General features: G+C 35.4%; 1 pseudogene; it reads left to right on the top strand.

The window, feature by feature from the left end:
- The first annotated feature begins 547 nt into the window (after nt 1–547).
- LOC122725589 lies at nt 548–955 on the top strand (annotated as a pseudogene).
- Nucleotides 956–11,629: the final 10,674 nt, after the last annotated feature.

Below are 11,629 nucleotides of genomic sequence, written 5' to 3'. Positions count from 1 at the left end.
TCAGTGTATCCCAAAGGAAACAAAGAAATACCCCACTGGCCTCAGCACACTCTAGATCCCAGAACTAGGACCCCAGCTCAGAACCAGTTAAGCTGTCAGAACCCTAAGATCTCCAGCAGCATCAGTCACCCCCACCCCAACCCATATGTCTAGCACTAGAGAGGAGGGTCCCCTGCAGGCTTCCAGGCAACATTAGTGCAGCATCAGGTAAACAGCCAGGGCCTAAAGCCCCTGGCACAAGAAGGCTGAGCCAGTGTTTTTTCTACCTCATAACAGAGCTCACATTCAAAAGAAAAGAAAAAGGCTTAAAAAGATGAGCAAAAAAACAAGAATCTGACCATAGAAAATTATTATGGTGACAGGGAAAATCAAGACACAAACTAAGAAAAGTCAACAATGTCAAAACACCTATGTGTAAAATCCAAAAGAAAAACAGGAAAGAATCTCAAGGAAGAGGAAGAGCTTTAAAAGGAGCTTTAAAATCACATAAGACTGTTCTTTTCCTCAGTGCTTCCCAAGGAGGGGCAGCTCTCTCTTCACTGACACCATGCCTGCCCTCAGACCGCTCGTGAAGCCCAAAATCATCAAGAAGAAAACCAAGAAGTTCATTCGTCACCAGTCAGACTGATATGTCAAGATCAAGAGAAACTGGCGTAAACCAAGAGGCATTGACAACAGAGTGTGAAGATGATTCAAGGGCCAGATCTTGATGCCCAATATTGGTTATGGAAGCAATAAGAAGACAAAACACATGTTACCTAGTGGATTCAGGAAGTTTCTGGTGCACAACATCAAAGAGCTAGAAGTGCTGCTGATGTGCAACAAATCTTACTGTGCTTAAATTGCTCACAATGTTTCCTCAAAGAATCAGAAAGTCATAGTTGAGAGAGCAGCTCAGCTAGCCATCAAGTTTACCAATCCAAATGCTAGACTGAGGAGTGAAGAAAATGAGTAAAAATTTGCACATTTTTATTTGTGTTAAATAAACCACCAATGACAAAAACAAACAAAAAAATCAAATAAGACTTGGGCCACTAGGTGGCACAGTGGATAAATCACCGGCCCTGGATTCAGGAGGACCATAGTTCAAATCCAGCCTCAGTCACTTGACGCATTACTAGCTGTGTGACCTTGGGCAAATCACTTAACCCTCATTGCTTCACACACCAAAAAATCATATAAGAGAGACAGAAAAAAAAACTGGGAAAAGAAATGAGAGTGATGCAAGAGTATTATTTTAAAAGAGTGAACCACTTGGGGAAAGAAAACAACTGCTTAAAAAGCAGATTTGGCCAAATAGAAAAGGAGATGCAAAAATCCACTGAAGAAAATAACTCCTTAAAAATTGCAAGTGGCCAAATGGAAAACAAATTACAAAAGCTAATTGAGGAAAACAATTCCTTTTAAAATTAGAATTGGGATAGTAGAAGCTAATGACTGTGGGACATAAAGAATCAATCAAACAAATTCAAAAGAATGAAAAAATAGAAAAAATATGTTGAATACCTCATGAGAAAAACAACTGGCCTGGAAAATAGATCCAAGAGAGACAATGTCAGAATCACTGGACTACCTGAAAGTCATAATCAAAATGAAGACCTGGAGAGCATCTTTCAAGAAATCATCCAGGAAAACTTTCCTGATATCCTGGAACCAGAGGCTTTGAAAGCATTCACTGATCACCTCAGGAAAGAGATCCCAAAATAAAAAATCCAAGGAGCATTATAGCCCAAATTCATAACTATTAGGTCAAGGGGAAAATGCTGCAAGTGGCCAGAAAGAAACAATTCAAATATTGGAAAGCCACAATCAGGATTACACAGGACTTAGCAGTTGCAACATTAAAAGATCAGATATCAAAGAACATGATATTCCAGAAGGCAAAAAAGCTAGGATTACAACTAAGACTCACTTGTTCAATGAAATTAATCATAATAAATCAAGGGGGAAAAATGGTCATTTGATGAAATAGAAGGATTTCAAGCTTTCATAAGGAGAAGACAAGAGTTAAACCAAAACTTTGATTTCCAATATCAAGACCCCAGAGAAGCCTAAACAGATAAAAAGGGAAAAGAAAACATAAGGTATTCAATATAGCTAAAATGTTTACATCTCTACATGGGATAATTATACTTATAATTATTTTTTAATTTAATTAACATTTTTATTTATAGTTTTGGGTTCCAATTTTTATCCCTCTCTCCCCTCCTCCCATACCGAGGTGGCAAGCAATTGGAGATGGGTTATACAAGTATGATTATATAAAACATTACCATATTTGTCATTTTGTACAAGAAAACTTGATTAAAAGGAAAAAAAAGAAAGTGAAAAATAGCATGCTTCAGTCTGTTCCATCAATATCAGTTCTTTCTTTGGAGGTGGGTAGTGATACTTGTAATTCTTAAAAACTGTATCATTATGTAATGGAATTTATTAATTTGATCATGACAATGCTATGCTAAGGTTTAGTAAAAATCCAGCAAATAGTTAAAGAAGAGAATACAGCTTTCCAGACCAGAATCCAGAATCCAGTTTTCCAGATCAGAGTCCAGAGTCCAGAGCCCAGTTTTCCAGACCAGAATCCAGCTTCCTCCTGATGACATCTTACCACTTCCAGAAGACAAGGGAACTCAGAGACTTTATATGAACAGGTTTGTTTTATTAGTTTTTGTTATCTCCTTCTGTTATTATATACCATCTGTAACATGTACTCTCTGCAGAGACCCTCCCTCTGCAAGACCAATGTCAAAGCGTCACGTTCATGAGGGACTGCCCCTCTGGACAAAACTTTTCTCTTTCCCTTTTTCTATATTGATATTAACATATTATTAATTAGCATTATTTTTGGCTGTTTCATTGAGCAAACTCATTCATTTTTCAAATGAAAAAAGGGGGGAATGTGGTAAAAAATGGAAGTTTTAGCTGAATCATTTGAGAGTTGAGCGCATGCTACTGAAGTGGCTTTTGAAGGACCTCCCTTTTGGGGAGGAGACCGTGACAAACTTCTGGCATGCCAGCTGAAAACTGAGGGAGGAACGGAAGTTCGCTCTCTCTCTGGCTTTTCAACTTAGTCGTGGTGGTGCACATGGTTTGTGTTCGACTTTGGGTGTGCTGGTTCTCGGCCTGGCAGGCAGTTTGGGATTCGATGAGTTTTATAAAGGAATATAGATTAATCTTAGATCTAAGATTATTCATTCATGTTTCTACTTTCCTATTTCCCTAATTGGTATCACCTTTTGTTGTCTAATTAATTCCCAAGCAATAAAAACTAATCCCTCACTGATTAAAGCTCAGAGGCTTCTTTTTCTTAGTGGTCTGGGATCTATCTATCTATCTAGATAGCTAGATCTAGATATAGATATAAGGGAAAAGTTAAAAGGGGGAGTTTAATACTCGTATGTCCAATTTTGAATCTCAGAACTAATAGTACAGCTAGAAGGAATGTATATATAGAGAGGGTACAGGTATGAGGAAAATTTGAGGGAATGACATGAAAAAAATTAAGTGATGAATAAAAGGAGTATGCTGGATACAGAAGGAAGGGAGAGGTAAAGTGGGGTAAATGATTTCATATGAAGAGGCACAAAAGACTCATTACAGTGGAGGGGAAGATGGAGAGTGGGTGAGAATGCTGAGGAGGGAGAAGGTGAAAGGGTGAAAGGAGAGGACAAACAGAAGGAAAAAAAGAATAGAGGGAACACACAATTATCAATCATTACTTTGAATGTGAATGAGGTGAACTCTACCATAAAACAGAAGTGGATAGAAGAATGTATCAAAAACCAGAATCTAACAATGTACTGTTTACAAGAAACACATTTAAACAAGAGACACATGAGGAGTTAAGGTAAGGGACTGGAGCAGAATCTATTATGCTTCAGCTGAGATTAAAAAAAAAAAAGGCAGAGGTAGCAATCCTGATCTCAAAGTAAAAGCAAAAATAGACCTAATTAAAAGAGAAGGAAGGAAACTGCATCTTCCTAAAAGATACCATAGACAGTGAAGCAATATCAATACTAAACATATTTGCACCAAGTGGTATAGTATCCAAAATCTTAAAGGAGAAACTAAATGAGTTATAGGAAGAAATAAAGAGAAAAACTATATTAGTGGGGGACCTCAACTGTTCCTTCTCAGAATTCTACTAATCCAACCAAAAATTAAAGAAAAAAAAACCTAAAGAGGTAAATAGGATGTTAGAAAACTTAGATATGACAGACCTTTGGAGAAAACTTAATGGGAACAGAAAGGACTAGACTTTTTTTTCAGCAGCATATGGCACCTACACAAAAATTGAACATGTATTAGGACATAAAAACTTCAAAATTAAATATAGAAAGGCAGAAATAATAAATGTCTTCTTTTTGGATCATGTTGCAATAAAAATTGCATTCAACAAAAGGCAATAGAAAGATAAATTAATATTAATTGGAAACTAAATATTCTTTTTTTGTCTGTAGTTGTTATTTATTTATTTATTTATTTATTTTTGGTGGAGCAATAGGAGTTAAGTGACTTGCCCAGGGTCACACAGCTAGTACGTGTCAAGTGTCTGAGGCCAGATTTGAACTCAGGTCCTCCTGAATCCAGGGCCAGTGCTCTATCCACTGCTCCACCTAGCTACCCCTGTTTTTAATTTTTTAATAAACATTTTTATTTAAAGTTTTGAGTTCCAAATTCTATCCCTTGCTCCTTTCTCTTCCCCCTCTCTGAGGTGATAAGCAATCAGATATAGGTTATACATGTGCAATTATGTAGAATATTACCACATTAGTCCTTTTGTATAAGAAAACTCAAATAAAAGGAAAAAATGGAAAAAAAAGTGAAAAATAGCATGCGTCAGTCTGTTTTCAATCAATATCAGTTCTTTCTTTGGATGTGGATTTTATGTTTCATCATTAGTCCTTTGGGATTGTCTTGTATTGTTGGGAGAATTGAAATCATTGCATTGTTGAAAATAGTTGTCATTCATAGTTCTTTTTCAAACTCTCACTGTCGGGCAACTAGGTGGTACAGTGGATAAAGCACTGGCCTTGGACTCAAGAGGACCTGAGTTCAAATCTGGCCTCAGACACTTGACGCTTACTAGCTGTGTTACCCTGGGAAAGTCACTTAACCCTCATTGCCCAACTTCCCCTCCCCCCACCCCAAACAATATCGCTGTCACTGTGCACAATGTTCTCCTGGTTCTGCTCACTTCACTATACATCAGTTCACTTAAATCATTCTAAACCTTTCTCTAATCACCCTGCTTGTCATTTCTTATAGCATGTTAATATTCCATTACAATAATACAGCTTGTTTAACTATTCCCCAATTGATGGGCATCCCTTTGATTTCCAATTCTTAGCCAGCACAAAAAGAGCTTCTATAATTATTTTTTACAAATAGGTCCCTTTGGGGGGGGGGGTGTCTTTGGGATATAAATCTAGCAGTGGTATTGCTGCATCAAAGGTTATGCACAGTTTTATAACCCTTTGGGCATAATTCCAAATTGCTCTCCAGAATGGCTGGATCAGTTCACAACTCCAGAAACTAAATAATATAATCCTAAAAAATAAGTGGGTCAAAGAGCAAATCATAGAAACAATTAATAATTTTATTAAAATGAATTACAACAATGAGACAACATACAAAAAATTTATGGAATTAAACCAAAGCAGTACTTACAGGAAAATTTATTTCTCTAAATCCTTACATCAACAAAATAGAAAAAGAACAGATCAGTGAATTGTGCATACAACTAAAAAAACTAGAAAAAGCATAAATTAAAGAAAACTTTAAAATCCCCAATTGAGTACCAAATTGAAAATCCAGAAAATCAAAAGTGAGATTAATAAGATCGAGCTAATAAATTATCTTTATTAAAACCAGCTTCTGGTTTTATGAAAAAAGATAAGCCATTAGTAAATTTTATTTTTTAAAAAAGAGAAGAAAACCAAATATCCAGCATCAAAGATGAAAAGGGTGAAATCACCACCAATAAAGAAGAAATTAAAGCAATCATTAGGAAATATTTGCCCAATTATATGCCAATAAATATGACAATCTGAGTGTAATCAGTGAATATTTATGAAAATATAAGTTACCCAGATTAACAGAACAGGAAATAGGATGTTCAAATAACCTTGTCTTAGAAAAAGAAATTGAACAAACCATTAATGAACTCCCTAAGAAAAATACCCAGGGCCAAATGGGTTTACAAGTGAATTCTACTAAGCATTCAAAGAACAATTAATTCCAATACTTTATAAACTATTTGGAAAAATAGGCAAAGAAGGAGTCCTATCAAGTTCCTTTTATGATATAAATATAATGTTGATACCTAAAGCAGGAAGAGTTAAAACAGAGAAAGAAAACTATAGACCAGTTTCCCTAATGAATATCTATGCAAAAATTTTTAACAAAATAATAGCAAGTCAATTATAGCAATATGTCACAAAGTTTATACATTATGACCAGGTGGGGTTTATACCAGGAATGTAGGGTTAGTTCAATAGTAAGAAAACTATCAATGTACCTCACCATATCAATAACAAATCTGACAGAAATCATGTGATTATCTCAAAAGATGCTGAAAAAGCTTTTGACAAAATATAGCACCTATTCCTATTAATAAACAAGATAACATAGGAATAAAGGGAGAATTCCTTAAAATGATAAACAGTATCTAACTAAAACCATAAGCAAGCATTAAGTGTAATGGGGATAAGTTAGAAGCCCTTCCCAATAAGATCAGTGTTGAGTAAGGACACCTATTATCACCAATATTATTCAATATCATACTAGGAATGGTAGCTATAATAATAAGAAAAATAAATTGAAAGAATTAAAATAGTCAATGAGGAAACAAAATTATCACTCTTTGCAGATGACATGATGGTACACTTAAAGAACCCTAGAGAATCAATTAAAAAACTATTTGAAATAATTAACAACTTTAGCAAAGTTCCAGGCTATAAGATAAACTATCATAAATCATCAGCATTTCCTTATATGACTAACAAAGCCTAGCAGCAAGAGATAGTAAGAAAAATTCTGCTTAAAACAACTGTAAACAATACAAAATATTTGGGAATCTACCTGCCAATAAAAACCAAGGACCTATATGAAAACAATTACAAAACTCTTTTCACACAAAGAAAGTAAAATATAAAGAATTGAAAAAATATCAATTGTTCATGGTAGACTGAGCCACTATAATGTAAATGACAATTATGCCTAAATTAATTTACTTATTTAGTGCCATACCAAACCACCAAAAAATTATTTGAAAGAGCTAGAAAAAATAACAAAATTCATCTGGAAGAACAAAAGGTCAAGAATATTAAGGGAATTAATGAAAAAAAATACAAAGGAAGGATGGCCTAGCAATGCAGATCTCACACTATATTATAAAGCAGAATTCAGCAAAACTATCTGGTACTATGGATCAGTGGAATAGATTAGGTACACAAGACACAGTAGTCAGTGATCATAGTACCTGGTGTTTGATAAACCCAAAGATCCCAGCCTTTGGGATAAGAACTCACTATTTGACAAAAAACTTCAGGGACAACAGGAAAACAAAAGGACATACTAGTTATAAACCAACATCTCACACTGTATACCAAGATAAGGTCAGCATAGGTACATGTTTTAGACATATAGGATGATGCTATAAGCAAATTAGAAGAGGAAGGAATAGTGTATCTGTCATATCTATGAGGAAGGAAAGAATTCATGACCAAACAAGAGATAAAAAGCATTGTGAAATGTAAAAGGGATCATTTTTGATTATGTCAAAATGAAGAACTTTTATACAAACATAACCAATGCAAACAAGATTAGAAGGAAAACAGAAATCAGGGAAACAATCTTTACAGCAAGTATCTCTCTGAAAAAGGACTTATTTTGGATAAGGATACAAGCCATTCCCCAATTGATAAATTGTCAAAGGATATGAACAGGCAGTTTTCAGATGAAGAAATCACAGCTATCTAAAGGCATATATACACGTGCTCTAAATCACTTTTGATGAGAGAAATAAAAAGTAAAACTAGTCTGAGGTACCACCTCACACCAATCAGATTGGCTAATATGACAAAAAAGAAAATGCTAAATGTTGGAAAAGTGAGAAAATTGGGATAGTAATGCACTGTTGGTGGAGTTGTGAACTGATCCAACCATTCTTGAAAACAATTTGGAACTATGCCCAAAGGGCAAACAAACTGTGCAGACCCTTTTATCCATCAATATCACTACTACGTATGTATCCCAAAGAAATCATAAAAAGGGAGAAGGATCTAAATGTACAAAAATATTTATAGCAGCCCTTTTCATGGTAGCAAAATATTGGAAATTGAGGGGGATGGCCAGAAGTTGTGAAATGGATGAATAGACTGCGGTATATGAATGTAATGGAATACTATTGTGCAATAAGAAATGATAAACAGGAAGATTTCAGAAAAATCTTGAAAGACTTGTATACACTGATGCAAACTGAAATGAACAGAACTAGGAAAACATTGTACGTAGTATCAGTGACATTGTGTGATGATCAACTATGAATGACTTAGCTCTTCTTGTCAACACAGTGATCCAGGACAAATGCTATCCACATCCAGATAAAGAAATGATGGACTCAGTTCAGATTGAAGCATATTTTTAAATTTACTTTATTCTTGTCTGTGTTTTTTTTTCCTTTTTATCTGTTTGTTCTTTCAGAACTGTGACTAATATGGAAATATGTTTTAATGATATATATGTATAACCTATATCAAATTGACTATTATTTTTGGAAAAGGGGAGGGGAGGGAGAGAGGGAAAAAATTTGGAACTCAAAATCTTGTAAAAGTTAATGGTCTGTGTGACTGTGGGCAAGTCACTTAACCCTCATTGCCCCGCAACAAAACAAAAAACAAACAAAAAAACCCCCAATCAATTTATTTTAAAAAACAGTGGTAAAAATTGTTTTGATATATAATTGGGGAAATAAAAGGTTTTAAAAAGAAAAAGATTTTAAAAAGAAATGGTGATAATCAAGGTTAATATATTTGCTTTTTTCCACTTGATAGCACTACAATTGTTTTCAATATTCTTTCTTGTAATGACCCTAGACCTAGATAGCTGACTACCAAGGGAAATTTTCAAGACCATTAATGCAAAAGAAAAGATTATTTTGCTAATTTGAAGTGGGAATCATGATTATACTCACAACCTTGAGAAAACTTCAAGCCAATGCCTATTTTTGGCCTTGTCTCAGAGTAATTGAGTCTTATTATATTTCTCTATTGAGGAATGGCTAAATAAGTTGTGGCATAGGAATGTGCTGTAAGAAATGAGGCAAGAGATAATTTCAAAGAGATATGGAAGGAGTTGTATGAATTGATACAGAGTAAAATCAGCAGCACCAGAAGGACAATCTATATATAACATTGAATCAAGTTGATGAAGAATGAAATGAGAAGAACTGGGAGAACAATTTATATAAGAGCAACACTGTACAAACAAACTTTGAAAATTGTAAGATTATCATCATAATCCATGATTCCTATCCACTCTCTGATGAGAGATTAAGGATTCAGGGTGTGAAATGAGATATATAATTGTTTAACATGGCCAATGAGGAAATGTGGTTCGCTTGATTATATATATTTATTATGAGGAATTTGTTTTCCTTCCCCCACCCCCTTCACAATGGGATGGTGGTTAGGAGTAAGAGAAAATAGATTTTGGTTCAAAAAGAAGCTTTAATTTGAAAAATAAATCTTGCCATATCTACAAATAGTATGAGAATTTAGTTGTCTGATAATTTCCAAGTTGCAGCTTATGCAGGACTCCCAGATGGTTTTTGCTGCTGCTAATAATAAATGAATGAATGAATAAAAATAACCCAATCAACTTGTACTACCAGGTATCATGTTTACTATTTAGGAGTGATAGAAAAGTTCAAAAGGAAAATTGTCTCTTCTCCTAGATCTCACTGATACAAGAACTATAGCTTCTCCACTTCTGCCCTCATTTCCTGAAGGTTTTGAACAAATAAACTTACCATCACTGCTCCTCTGGATTGATTTATTATTTTTTTTTTTGCAGGGATGGTTGTTTGTTATTTCTAAAGAACAGAGGAGAATTTAAAGGAAAAAAATATTAAAATATTTAAGCTGTAGGTTTGATGGTCTATATTTCCCTGAGGTTCATGTTAAAAGTTGCATTTTATTTAAGTATAAAAATACCTCCTTGTACATCAAAGCATTGAAAATATTTGGAAATATCCAATGCTTTAAAGCAGCTGTGTATATTAGCAAGGCTTGAGGCCCAAAAATTTAGATGAAGTCTCTGAGAAATTACATTCTGGGAAAGTCCAATTTTTTCTAAAAACAGAAGTTTTTTAACATCTTATGATTAATATGTAGAACCTTCTAAAGACAGGTCTTGGCTTTGCTTCTGCACACACTAGCTGGGTGACCATGAGCATATCCTAGCATGTTTTCTAAGACAGTCATAGGGTGAAAAGAGTCCTTGCTCTGGAATAAGAGAATGTGGGTTTGAATCCCACCTATGATAACTACTACATATATGACCTTGGGCAAGTCACTTAACCTTTATAGGACTTAGTTTCTTCATCTGTAAAATGAGGAGGTTGGAAAGGGGAGCCTCTATGGCTCCTTAAAACTCCAGTTCTAGGGGGCAGCTAGGTGGCACAGTGGATAGAGCACTGGCCCTGGAGTCAGGAGGACCTGAGCTCAAATCTGGCCTCAGACACTTAACACTTACTAGCTGTGTGACCCTGGGCAAGTCACTTAACCCCAATTGCCTCACTTAAAAAAAAAAAAAAAAGAAAAGAAAAAAGAAAAAAAAAATCCTCCAGTTCTGGAGTCCTATGAAGTTGCTTAGGAATTGGTGTAACAAACAATTCCCCAGAGGATGAAATTTCTGGTCCAGACAATTAGTATCTTATTAGTTTCAAGATTTAGGAGAACTGCATTTCTCAAACTTCTTTTGATTGCCATCATTAGCTATATCATCCATAGTGTGGGGACCAATTTTTAATTGGGGAGTGCTAGCTAAGCAGCTCCCCGCAATATTGGGGCAAGGAAGGAAACCGGCAGCCTCCCTCAAAACAGAACAAGATTTATTTTAATAAGAACGAACTTTAAAAAAAACACAAACAGGATCAGTAGGATCAAGGGAAAGGAAATAAAAATGGGGAAAGGGAAATTATAATACCTGAAAAATACCACCGGCCAGGAATCAGCTGAAAATACGCAGCAGAACGTCTGTTGCTCTCCAGCTTCCACCTAGAATGCCCAATTCTCCTCCCCCAAACCTAGGAACACCCCACACAGTCCCAGCCAATGGGATGGCCGCTCTGTCAGTCACATAACTGCTCTCACTAGGCTTCCAATCATTATAATTTTGCCAGGCCCATGTAGGCGTTGGCAAGTGGTGATGACATGAGGTTCTAGAGCCCTGGCAAGGGCTATAACCAGTGGGTGGAGCACTGTGCGGTTTGCGGAGCCCCAGGCCAGTGCTCGCTGAGGCACAAAAACCTAATAACAATTAATTCTTTACGTTAGGAATGTATGAAATACACAAAGCCTAAAAAAGGTTTTTAGGCCAGTTTCAATATAAAGCAGGTGATGAG

Source organism: Dromiciops gliroides, chromosome 4, assembly GCF_019393635.1.
Source record: "Dromiciops gliroides isolate mDroGli1 chromosome 4, mDroGli1.pri, whole genome shotgun sequence".
Taxonomy (NCBI): domain Eukaryota; kingdom Metazoa; phylum Chordata; class Mammalia; order Microbiotheria; family Microbiotheriidae; genus Dromiciops; species Dromiciops gliroides.
Note: the sequence above shows the minus strand (reverse complement) of the source record. Positions and strands in the feature narration are given on the sequence as shown.